Source organism: Enhydra lutris, unplaced genomic scaffold, assembly GCF_002288905.1.
Source record: "Enhydra lutris kenyoni isolate GAN:26980312 unplaced genomic scaffold, ASM228890v2 scaffoldscaffold2, whole genome shotgun sequence".
NCBI lineage: Eukaryota > Metazoa > Chordata > Mammalia > Carnivora > Mustelidae > Enhydra > Enhydra lutris.
The window spans coordinates 13,947,771-13,960,149 of NW_019154086.1; the positions used below are offsets into that span (position 1 = coordinate 13,947,771).

The 12,379-nt window shown below is 35.9% G+C and overlaps 1 protein-coding gene across 5 annotated transcripts in view; it reads left to right on the forward strand.

The window, feature by feature from the left end:
* Positions 1–12,379, forward strand: part of LOC111149169 (transducin beta like 1 X-linked receptor 1) — a 164,230-nt gene that overhangs the window by 83,392 nt on the left and 68,459 nt on the right. Inside the window, exon 4 of one of the 5 annotated variants that reach the window (XM_022506141.1) lies at positions 10,121–10,236. The exons of the other annotated variants lie outside the window; for them this stretch is intronic. The gene's annotated coding sequence lies outside the window, so the exon portion shown is untranslated. The remainder of the gene's footprint in view (positions 1–10,120; positions 10,237–12,379) is intronic. 5 annotated transcript variants of the gene reach the window in all.

Genomic DNA, 12,379 nt, shown 5'->3' on the forward strand with positions numbered 1-12,379 from the left:
GGACTTTTGGGGCTTACATCCTATACCTTGGGAGATAGAATAGAACAATGCCTCTGAGTTGTTGCACTCCAGGGCCAGTGAAGCTGTAGTGATTTGTCTATCAACTCTCATTCCCGATTGGTGGAGTTATGCTGTGGGGAGGAGAGGGTATCGGCTCCTTGGCAACTCCTCCCTGACCTAACCTCTGGCCAGAGCTGACCCTCAAGTGTTTGTGGAAAGAACCTGCTTAGTTCCTAAGGAAATTGAGTGGCGAGATGTGGACTGGGTGCCACCAACACTTGTGCATTAGTGAATACTCCGGGCTGCAGTTGTGTTTCTCAGTGTGAATTAGTAGATCATTCTTCTCGTTCTCACGTTGCTCTAGTGTGTTTTGTTAACATCTGTTCACCCAGAACTTGATTATCTGATAAAACCAGAACTTGAGAACTGATAAAAGTTGTGGCTTGTTAGATTGAAGATAAGGCCCCAAAGAGTTGTGACCCTTCCAAGTAGCTCCCAAGAAGCAGTGATCTCTGTTCCCTTTTACTATCTACTTTTTAAAAAAATTTTTTTCCTGTATTTAAAAGATTTTGTTTATTGTGAGAGAGAGCACACAAGCAGGGGGAAGCAGCAAGGCAGAGGGAGAAGCAGGGACCCCAGTGCGGGACTCGATCCCAGGACCCTGGGATCATGACCTGAGCCAAAGGCAGATGCTTAGCCAACCGAGGCCCCCGGGCGCCCCTCTTTTACTGTCTACTTTTTAATCATATTATCTGTAAATTCATTTGTTCTTTTTGTTGTAGAAAAGTTTATTGTCATTATTTATCATCTTTCACTGTCCTGTAATTTCGAAGTGGTGTTATTAAATGTGAAGAACGAATGGCATTACCATATAGATGGCATTGTGTGAAGTATTTTCTTTTGGTTGAGAATTCATGCCTCTGGAGAACTAATTTTCAAATCAGTAGTAAAATGGATATATTAAAAAACTCTTAGTCTCTAGGGTATTTTTCCCCCCTTAATGGATGAAGCTGAAAATACATACAGGCTCAATTTCTTTCAGAAGGGCTTATGCCTTTGTATATGTCTGAGCAGTTGTCTCTTTGAAAATGTCTAGTTTATCTTTTATTAAAAACAACAAAAAAAGATAAACTCAGAAAAGGAGAGCATATACATGTTGGGGTTATATTTAATTGATCTCCTGTATCTTTACCATTGGATGATGTTACATAATGTTGAGGTTTCTATAGCTAAAATGGGACCTGAAAGATTGTGGTTATCTATCATCTGAAAGTCAAAGAAAGCTTGGATTCTTACGTGGATTTAAGTCTTATATTAAATGTTGTAGTAGAACTTGTTATGGTGGGTTGTTTTTGTTATTTAAAAATTTATCTTCATGCTTCACATAATTTTGGTGTCAGTTCCATAGATTCTTAATAGAGGCACCATGCAGTCAGAAACAAAACCTAGCTCTCTTCTTACATCAAGGGACTCAGAGTAGAGTGAGAGCAAGAATTTAAAACCCACATGGAGGTAGAAGGATGGGTGGTTGATGGAATAACATTGAAACAAAAAGTGTCCTATTTCTCATTGTTTTCTGGCCTTATTTCTAAGTATTTCCAACTTCTCAAACTACCCAGACTATGTTAAATTCAGTCTTACTAGGTTCTAACACATTCAGGGTTGGGCCACATGCTTTCATATTAGCAAGATAGCCATAAAATTTGAAGCCTACAGGCCATTGCAAGTTTTTTGGGTGTATTGAAACCGTTAGGAGTCTCTTTTTATTTCCACTGCTCCTTTCTTTCATCAATCCATGTATCTTTCTAGTGCACAGTAATGCGTTTTGTTGTTATTGTTGTTGTTTCTTAATTTTTAATTTTTTGCTCCCAAAGAAATTCTTAGTAAAGTTTGGTATGTAAAAGACAGGAATTTTTGGTTTTAATATGTGTACTGTTTGTTCTCTTCTCCTTGTTGGCCCTTTTTATGCTTTCATTCCTATCTTTGGATTGTTTTTGGTTCATTGGAATAGAGATCCTTCTCATTGACTATTTTCTCTCCTTCCCTCTGATTGCTGTTTTCCTCCTATAAGGAGGATCTTTTTTAAAAAAGAAAAAGATGCTAAAGTTCTTATTTCACTATATTATATAAAAGTCTGATTTGATGTTTATTTTTATTCAGATGTTTAATGGGATCATTTTGAGTTCATTATAATTGGATACTTTAAGAGTGAGAGAGTGTGGAGAAGAGGCAGAGGGAGACTCCAGAAGAGAGGGACTCTTAAGCAGGCTCCACGAACAGTGCTGAGCCCAGTGGAGAGCCCAGTGATGCAGGGCTTGAACTAATGACCCTGAGGTCCTGACCTGAGCCAAAATCAGGAGTCAGACACTTAACCAGACTGACCACCCAGGCGCCCCTATAATCTGATACTTTTAAAAAATGACTTAGGAACATAAGGGTTTGCGAATTTAGAACACATTACACAGAAATAATTTAAATGTGTAGGAGACATTTAAATTATTTCTGTGTAATGTGAAAAACATTTTGATTGATTTAAAAGTTTTTTGATAAATGATAAAGTACATAAAAATCAGACCAGAAATGGAAGGTGTAGTGAATGTTCTGTGTTAGTAAATATCTTGCTTAAATCTTTCTGTAATCTTGTGAGGTTGTTAATATCTCTGTTTTATAGATGAGGAATCCATTATTCCTGTTTATAATCGCATAGATAATAAATTGTAAAGTCCACTCTGAACCAGGTCTTGTTTCCACAGTCCTTTCCTGAGTATGTCTGCAATTCTGAGAAGATTGAAACTGTGGCAAGATGAAACTAGGGTGGGAGCCTAGGTTCTCACAAAGATCCCCCCCCCCTTTTTTTTTGCATGAGACACAGTTAAGGAATAAAATCGTTATACTGTCCAAAACAAAAAAATTATATCTGTTTTAAAAATAGAGAGAGGTTTCGGTATTTGTAAATTTACTTAAGACTTTTTGTTGCTTTCATTCAAAGCAGGGATTTGATATTTTGGCCGAAATTTCAGAAACTAAATCACAATAAAACCTTTGATGTTAATATTGTCTACTTTTGAAGTATATTTTGGGTTTCCTTCCCTAAATCTTTAAAACCATTTAATTGAGAAATATTTTGTTTTATAATGCCTTTTAATATATTCCCTACATGATATTTCCCCACAGTTGTGGATAGGATGAAGTAAACAGTAGCTTTCATAAAAAGAAATACTTTAAATTCAGGTAGTTTGAAATGATATGGAAGTCATTTATGTATCTTTTTTTCCCCCCTTAAAGTGGGTTCTAAAAAACAAACTTTCTCTGATCTTCTTGCCATGTAGGACTGTCCTTTTTATCATCACCAGTCTGTAGTTTGTGTGTGTGCGTGTGTGTTCTGTGACTCATCCAGACACCATGGCCCTTGTTTGCCATTGTGTCCCTTTCCCTTTGCCCTTCCACCACCATATCTAGACCTGCAGTATATAGTGTAGCCACGAGCAATGTGTGGTATTGAACACTTGAAATACGACTAGTCATAGCTGAGATGTGCTGTAAATATAAAGTACGTACTAGATTCCGAAGACAAGGTATAATCTTGATTTTGAAATATTGATTATAAGAAATCCCATTTGGGTTAAATATATGTATAGATCATATGTATTTTATTGGGTTGTATACTGGGTTAAGTAAAATATATTATTAGAATAATTGCCCCCTGTTTCTCTTTAAATTTTTCATGTGACTACTAGAAATTTAGGATTATATAATGTAGTTTGCATTGTGGCTTACATTGTATGTGTGTTTACAGTGTTGCCCTAGACTTTGCTAGTCATAGCTTCCTGACCTGTGGGTTCTCTTTATCTGCCAGAAACAAGTAATCAGAGCAGTGAAGAACTTGGCTAATGCTAAGGCCTGGGGAAACAGGAATGACCTTTAGAGCATTCCTAGAATTAGATCATGGTGTTGCCAGGTGAACTGGGGGAGAGACCCAGCCTGTGTTCCTAAGGTGCCGTCACCAAAGGTTCTTGGTCTTGTCACAAGAAAGAATTCAGCGACAGAAACACAATACAGGGGCGAATGACACAAACAAGAAAGTTTATTAAAGTGAAAGTACACACTCTGGAGATGTGACAGCTGGGATGGGAAGAAACTGGAGCATGTGGGCTGCCCTGGGGCCAGGGCAGTTGGGGGGGGGCGTGGGGGGGGTTGGGTTTCTGTCTTTTATTGAAGGTTGTTAACTAGGGGTTAGAATATCCATTACTTGGAGTGGGGATGAGGGTTTTGTGAATTTTCTTCGTCATTGGGTCAGTGGTTTCCCCGTGGTGGCATCTGCCATCGTGGGCCTGTCTGGTTCAGGTTTCATGTGGAGTGTGGCCAGGTAGGCCTCTGATGTTCCCCACAGCTGGCTGTGTGACTCCCTTGCTGCTGACCTCCAGGTATCCTGTTAGAGCCTAACTACCTGTCTTCTCTAACAACGCGTCTGCCTTATAAAGTTAAGTAAGTTGTCCTAAGTAGGTCCTAATTTTACAAAGAAGGACTTAGAGCTCAGAGAACTGATGCCATTTCATCATTTGTTATAGTTTTTTTTTTTTTTTAAAGATTTTATTTATTTATTTATTTGACAGACAAAGATCACAAGTAGGCAGAGAGGCAGGCAGAGAGTGAGGGAGAGGGAGGGAAGCAGGCTCCCTGCTGAGCAGAGAGCCCGATGTGGGGCTCGATCCCAGGGCTCTGGGATCATGACCTGAGCTGAAGGCAGAGGCTTTAACCCACTGAGCCACCCAGGCGCCCCATCATTTGTTATAGTTACAGAACCAAGACTTGAACCAGATGAACTTCAGGTAGTCCAGCATTCTTTAAAATTCTGTATCCTACAAATCATAGAGAATCAGAATGTTTTTCAGAGGTGAATCATGAGAGCTTGCACAGGATCTCAGGAGAAGATAGAATAATGAGACTTAAAGCATTTTAGTCTAGGTTTTTTGTTTTGTTTACTGTTTGGTGCTAAAGATGCAAAATTTTGGGAAAAATTTTCTTTTATTAAAATTAGATATTTTTCTTATCTGTTTGTGTTATTTTCTTTCTTGGGAAATCAGTTATTCAGTGTTCGTGTTCTTTTGTGCTTGTATTCGTCAAATCATTTTTTTCCCCTAGATTTTTCCCACTTGTAAAGTTTCCATTTGGTTCTTTTCATACTTCTGAGAGCTTCTGTCTTTTCTGTTAATGCACTTTCACCTTGTGGAGGGTGGATTAAAATAGCTGCCTTAACATTTTGTGTTTGCTAATGCTCACATCTGAATAATCTCAAGATTGGGGCCTTATTCTGGTCTTTTTTTGTGTGAGTTGGTCAGATTTTCCTGATCCTGTGTATGTTAAATAATTTTGGATTGTATCTTACAAATGTTGCGGGTTTTGTTTTTTAAGTAAAACAGGTGATCCGCGTGGTTAGTTCTCCTTGTCTGTGGCATGGCAGTGTCAGCCTCCAGTGCCAGTTCAGTGTTCAGAGGCTTTGTTGTGCTGCTGTGGGCCTACTCCTTGCATGTACCACTCAGGGTTAGTGTGGTATCTGAAGAGTGGCTTATGTCGAGGGTCTCAAAATCTTCTTTGGGTGTGTTCTACATAAATGTCTTGGGTTGCCTTTGGAACTTGCCTTGGTTCATGGACAGAATTACAGTATTCCCTCCTCCAGCTCTCAACATCTCCCAGTCACAGAGACCTTTTCTTGGTTTAGTTTGACTCTTTGGATCGAAAGGGACTAGATTAGTCAAGCCCTTGTGGAAAAGAAAGAATAGTTTTTCTGAAGTGGAAAAATAGGGAGTTATAATTTTAAATATGAAGTAGTGGCTCCTCCTAGACAAATCCTCCCACTGATTGTGAATACAGCCTCTGGATGGTATGTGAAAAAACATGTGGACACTGTAGAGCAAACAAAAGTAGGAACTGGACTTGAAGCAGTTTCTTTAACAACAACAACAACAGCAACAACAACAAAAAGGAATGGCCCTTGGGTGAGTTTCTCATCTTGCTGGTGTTTTGCTTCAGGCAGGCTTCTCCTGGCTTGTTTGCAGTCTTTACTGGCTTGAGGAATCAGATCAAATTCAGGAATACCACAGCAGCTGTGGAGTGATGGGAGTCCAGCAGGAGGAAGAGAGAGGAAATCCTGCAAAAGAAGGAACCACAATGGTGGAATACCAGATTCTGTATAGAAACTGTGCCAAATATGTGGCTGACCCCTACACTGGAAACATTTCAGATGTCTGTCAACAAGAAAATAGATAAACTGCTGTGTGCATACAACCCAACACTGCTGAGCAATAGAGAGGAACAGAGTCTTGATACTGGCAGCAACTTGGGGGTAATTCCTGAACCAGAATGCTGAGTGAACATAGCCTTATGTAAAACTAGGGCATAATGATGATACCATTTATATCATGTCCTAAAAACAGGCAAATTTTACCTATTGTGTGTTAGGGTGGGGCAGGCAAAATTAATGTTTTAAAAAAGAGTAGTTGGCAGGGCTAAGAAAAATGGATGCATGGGTGTTAGAGACAGGGTTTAAGCAGGAATGGGCATATGAGAACTTTCTAGGGTGATGATAATACCCTGTGTCCTGTTAGGGATTTGGGTTACTCGAGTATATCTTTGAATGGTAAACCTAATATCTATCCATTGTATATTATGTAAATTTTTTCTTTGAAACAAACACTGTATTAAGTACTTTACTGTAAATAGTTAACAGAGAAGCTGAAGTTTATATGGGGAAGGTATACGGATCTGCAACTTACTTTGAAATGCTTCAGTAGTTAGATCAATTGAGAGAATGGTAAGACAAATAAAAGGAAATGTTAATTCTGAATCCTCGTGGTGGCCGTGTGAATACTTCTGTACAGTTTTTAAAGTGTTTTCTGCGTGTATAAAATTTTTCATAATAAAATGTTATAAAAATAATAGTAGGTAGTATTTTTCTTAATCAGTTTCCTGTTTGTTAATAGGTTGTTAGTAATCTAATGAAAATTGATATTTTTTTATTTGAAAATACTTAAAATTAAGTTTATGACTGTCATTTTTGTGCCTGTACACTGAGCTCTGAACTTTTTAGGATACAGAAAGATATACAGAAGTGAAAATGAACAATAAAAGTGAGAAGACAAAACATACCCACACAAATAATTTGATTCCTTCAAAGTGATATAGCAAAGGCTCATTAAGATCATTTATAATACATAAATTCTGAGGGGATGGGTACATAATTAGAGTATGCTTAGAGTCAAGTATGATTAATGGGAGATGGAATCCCTTGGGTTGCTTATTTTGAACAAGTTTGTGAAAATAGTATTAGAGACAACTATTAGAATCTCTTTCCATTTTTTAAATTGACCAGTTGTCATTTATGAATTTTGGCTTAGGATGCATTTTTTCTAAGTATGTTGTATTCATTTATCAAAAGAAGAATGCTGCATAATTTTTATGCTAGAATTGTTAGCCAGGTTAAATTAGAATTTGGGTTTTTGAAATTATTTTTATTAACATATAATGTATTATTTAGAATTTGTTTTTAAAAACCTGTATTTTAGGAATGTGGTCATAGTATGTTAATGAGTTGTTGGGTTAAAAGGCAAATGATCATTGTTCCAGAATTTTGTGGTTCTTTTATAACACTTGGAAAGATAGGTGTAGTGCCATTAAAATATAATACCCAATATTAAGTATAACATTTATAAAATACTAATTCATTTCTTATCCTTATTTACCCTTAGGAAATCTATTCTGATAGGCTAGAGTTTTAAAATGTTACATATCAGAATAAATTTTAAGTAGGTGAGGATGAGAGAAAAATAAAATAATATTAATAATTACAAATTAGTAATTACAAATTGTAATAATGAGATGTGAGATTTTTAGCCATTCATTTGATCAACTCAGTTTCTTTCTTATTGGTAGCTTTTTTCTTCCCCAGTCCTGAAACAAGAATTTCCAACAAAACTAAGCAGTTATTAAATATATTTTAGAAAACAAAAAGTTATATGAAATTGCATGGTGTTATAAAGGCTTCATGTTTTCTTAGTAACCAAAATAGTCGGAGTTGGACTTATTTTTAGCCTTTTGTTTTTTTCCCCTCTCCAGTTGTATTGCAGTAATAAAAAGAATTACCATTTCTAGATATTATAACTTTTTCAAAGCATTTGTGCTGCTATGTTGTGCCCAGCTCTAGCCATTTATAGTGTTACAAGAATTCTATATTATTGATAACTAAATGAGGTATTTTGGTCTTTGAGCAAATTATACCATGTGATGACTTACATAAGTGGTGGAAAGAATTACAAATGTGTTGATGTTCTACAAATAGAAATTTAGTTAGGAACAATCTAGTGGGCTTCATATGATGTACCAACTAGTTATTTAAATTTCAAATTCTCCTTTAGCTCCTGCTGATCTTGGTGCCAACCCTTCCTAGAGGAGAAATCTACCTAAGTTAGTAGTTTGGTCCTGAATTTTGCAGGAGCTGGTTTTTACATCTGTATAATACTGGCTAAAAACAATATGGCTTACAGTATTTTATCATTTGTAGTATTTTTGTCAGTAAATAAGCTAAGTGTTTAAGTCTCTCTGAAAAAAGTCATGGGGGTGGTAAGGTAGATGGAAAAAATTCCTGGAAACAGCTCATGCTTAAAATAGAACCCTAAATATGCTTTGCATATCCATCCTGATTTCTGTTGTTTGCCATTAAGTAAGGTTATTTTAATCAGCTCATTAGGATTATAAGTCAAAATACCCAAATTAAAATGGAAAATAAATTCATTGTAAAGGAAAAGTTTGTTTCACAGATTTTTCTTTTATCTCAAAGATACAAAGATATCACAACCATTTTAAGACTAATCAAGAACAAATTTCATTGCCATCAAGACTGCTTTATTTTTGCCTTTGTTTCTACCAACTAGAGAGAATTTTATTAGTGATTCTAAATAACTTACTAGGCAATATATTGCCAAGGTGAAATGCTCAAATGAATAATTAATGGAATTGCCTGTATATCAAGTTATTTTATAATCACTTTAGGTAGTTTGCATAAAACAGGCTTTAAAAAACAAGTTGTTTTTTTTTTTTAAGTTTTTTTTTTTTTTTCACTGAATGTTTCATTGTATATTTATAGCCTTTAAAAGATAACAGATTACATTCTTAAAAAGAGTAGGTTTGTGACAGACCTTGATTGTGGGGATAGGTTTATCGGTTCTTAGATCTTTGGAGTTTTAAGTCTGCCAGGTAAGAACCATAGCATTCTTGTAAGCAATAAATAAATAAATAGTAGAATGTCAGCTGATATATGAACTTAAAACGTAGTATTCAGTTTATTAGATTCAATATTCAGTTTATTAGACCCTGAAGTATTTACTCAGACCAGGCAATTAATGTTATTTAGGTAATTGCAGTTAGACAACAACCAATTTTTTGAGACACCAGAGCCTTTCTATTATTTACTAGTAGAAGCTTGATTTCTTTCAGTGTAGAGAACTTAACACTTTTTAAATGTTTCTAAGTGTCATTGGGAAAAGAATTTACCAGTTAACAAAAAAAAAAAAATTATTATGCATAGGGAATATATGCTCATTAACAAAGAAGGATATCACAAGCATAATTATTTTATTGCATATTAAAATTAAATAATTGTTTAATTTACTCTAATCATTTTTTCTTGTCATTTTATTTTTTGTTCAGTTAGTTAATTGGAGACACTTGTGAGGCACTTTATCACTTAACATAATTGTTAGACAAAGGTGTTTCTGCACTGTTGTCTAGGTTTACTTGGGCTGTCTGGCAGACCAAAGGTGAATAGGGTTTTTCAGGTCAGAATTTGGTCACTCATTTAGATGATAATGCTGCTAAGGCTGGTATATTGTAAAAACCTTTCTAGCTGTTAAAAATTATAAAGTAATTGCTGTTTGAAGTTCAAAATTTTATGAACATTGTTTTCATCTCTGTTCCCACCCACTGTTTCCAATGTTAACAGTTAAACTTCACTGTTAACAAAAGTCCTACATTTTATTGCTGCTTCTTGAGTTTGTCCGTAGACTCCCTCAATGTTAAAGCTAGAGGAGCCCTCTCAGATCTCTAATTCAGCACCCTCATTTTACAGATGAGGAACTGAGGCCTTGGACTAGAACAGAGGTCCCCTCGCTCAGTCCAGGACTCTTTCTATTACATCATGCTGCCTGATGTTTGTTTATGGGACTCAGCAACATCACATACAGGGTGAGCTTTTTTTTTTTTTTTTTTTTTTTTTTAATTAAATGAACACACACAGTAATTTGCTTCTCATCAACTGCTGTTCATCATTCCTGTCTAACTCATTCTTTCCTTTTTACCCATATCCGTCTTAATCCATAATATGGCCCAGTTACTTGTGACTTTATTTTGGTGCTACTTGTTCTTGGCATTCAGCCATTATTTTTAAGAGTCAGACTCTTAGTAAGGTTTTTTATCAGTAACCATTGAAGCTTTACCAGGCACTATAGCAAGAGTAGTTTAAAGTTTATGACTGGATGATTTTTATAGAGTTTGTAAGTTTAGATTTAAAAATGAATTACAGGTGTGTGCAAGAGTGTGGATATGACATATAAGAGCGGATGTGATACTAGATACGAGAGCAGTTTTTTTGTGAAATACTAAAATGCCAAGAAACACTAGCCAGTGGTGTGACATAACCTGTGAACTCATGGATTTAAATAAGTATATTTGCGTTTTAGATTTTTAATAATTTTTTGTATTGATGTTCAGATTCTCCCATTTTTGGCTAGGGAGTGCCTGTTCACGTTGGTTCTTGTGTCCTTCAGACAAGACCCTACTAATTTTAGGTAGCTTTTTTGTTTTCTGGTGTAAGATGTTACATGGTTTAAGATACAACAAGGTTTTCAGGGGTAACTCAAGGACTTCAAGTTCTCGTAGTATATGATTTACAGGTTTCTATAGGACCAAAGTGGTGTTTCCCCTCTCCTTTCCATTTTATTTTGAATTTTGGTGAACACTGCCCATCATTAATTTTGCTTTTGTATAAGGAGGAAAAAACAGAATCTTTCAGCTTAATGAATTAATATGTTTCTCTTGTATATTCATTTTTTTTATCTGTTGTCTTATGTCACTGAAATAGCCGTGATGTCAATATTTACAATTCTAAGGTAAACTAAAACACTAACGCTCAACTATGAATGCTGGATAAATTTGTTGGATTGGATAGTATACCACCATGACAAGTCACCTCACATGGGTATTTTGTATTACTTACATATTATATATTGTAAAATTTTTGGAGTTCTTTGATTATTTAGTTATTTATCAGCCATTTTAAAGGGTCCCCACCCGTCAGATAACTAATTGGGTTTCAGGTGAACTAAATCAGAGGTCCAGAAATGTCATGTGGATTTTTTTTTAAAAAAATCAGTGCATGAGTATATATAAATAGTGCATGGATTGTATTTCTCATGCTGGAATGGGAGTGCTATGTTTTATGACATGAAATTAAAAAAAATACATTTGAATAGCTACTATGTGTTGGGTGCTAGATATAAAGTGTAGACTTTTTAAAAATATTTATAATTTGTGGTGGAAAAACAAGTATGCATAATAAAAGGTGATACAATGACAGCATTAGCACTTAAATTATAATTGATCTTCCTTACATTCCTACCTACCTGTGAGGTGTGTAGGTTAATTTTATTCCTATTTTACAGAACAAGAAACTGGGGCTCTGGAACATGGTTTGTTGTCCAGATGTCAAAAGCAGTAGCATTTGAAAGAAGCCATCAACAGTCTAATTTCTAGTCTGATACTCTTTTGCTACTGCCCAGTTTTCAGAAAAATAAAACACCCAACTGTGATGTTGGTATTTGAATAGGCTTCATAAGGAGATGGCATTTGAAGAATAGAAGAATTTCAGCACCTACAGTTGGAATGAAGAGCTGAAGAAAAAGCAGGGCTTTTAGAATGCTACACCTAAATATATGCTCCTGAGGAGTAGGGTGGATTCAAGGGATACTGTACGGCTAGATGCTCTGAGATCACCGAGGGGGAGCTTAAGTGCCTGGCCAGTCTCTTTGGAGTGAAATGTGGAAGTTATTAAGTAGCAGTAAATAAACATGATGTTATCAATCAGTTATGGTTTATGCCTTGGTGTCAGAAGATAGTAGGAAGAGACCTAGGAGACTCTGAGGCTAATGTAGTAATACAGGTGGCAGGTACTGTAGACAGAAAGGCCTGGCTGAAAGTGGTGCTTTACTGTAATAGGAGATGGACTCTATAAAGTTCCAGGTAAAAACTGAGGTTAAGAAGTTACATCCAACAGGATACTAAAGTTTCAGGTGTTGTGAGTAGTAGAATCAGTGGTAATTATGGGCAAGAG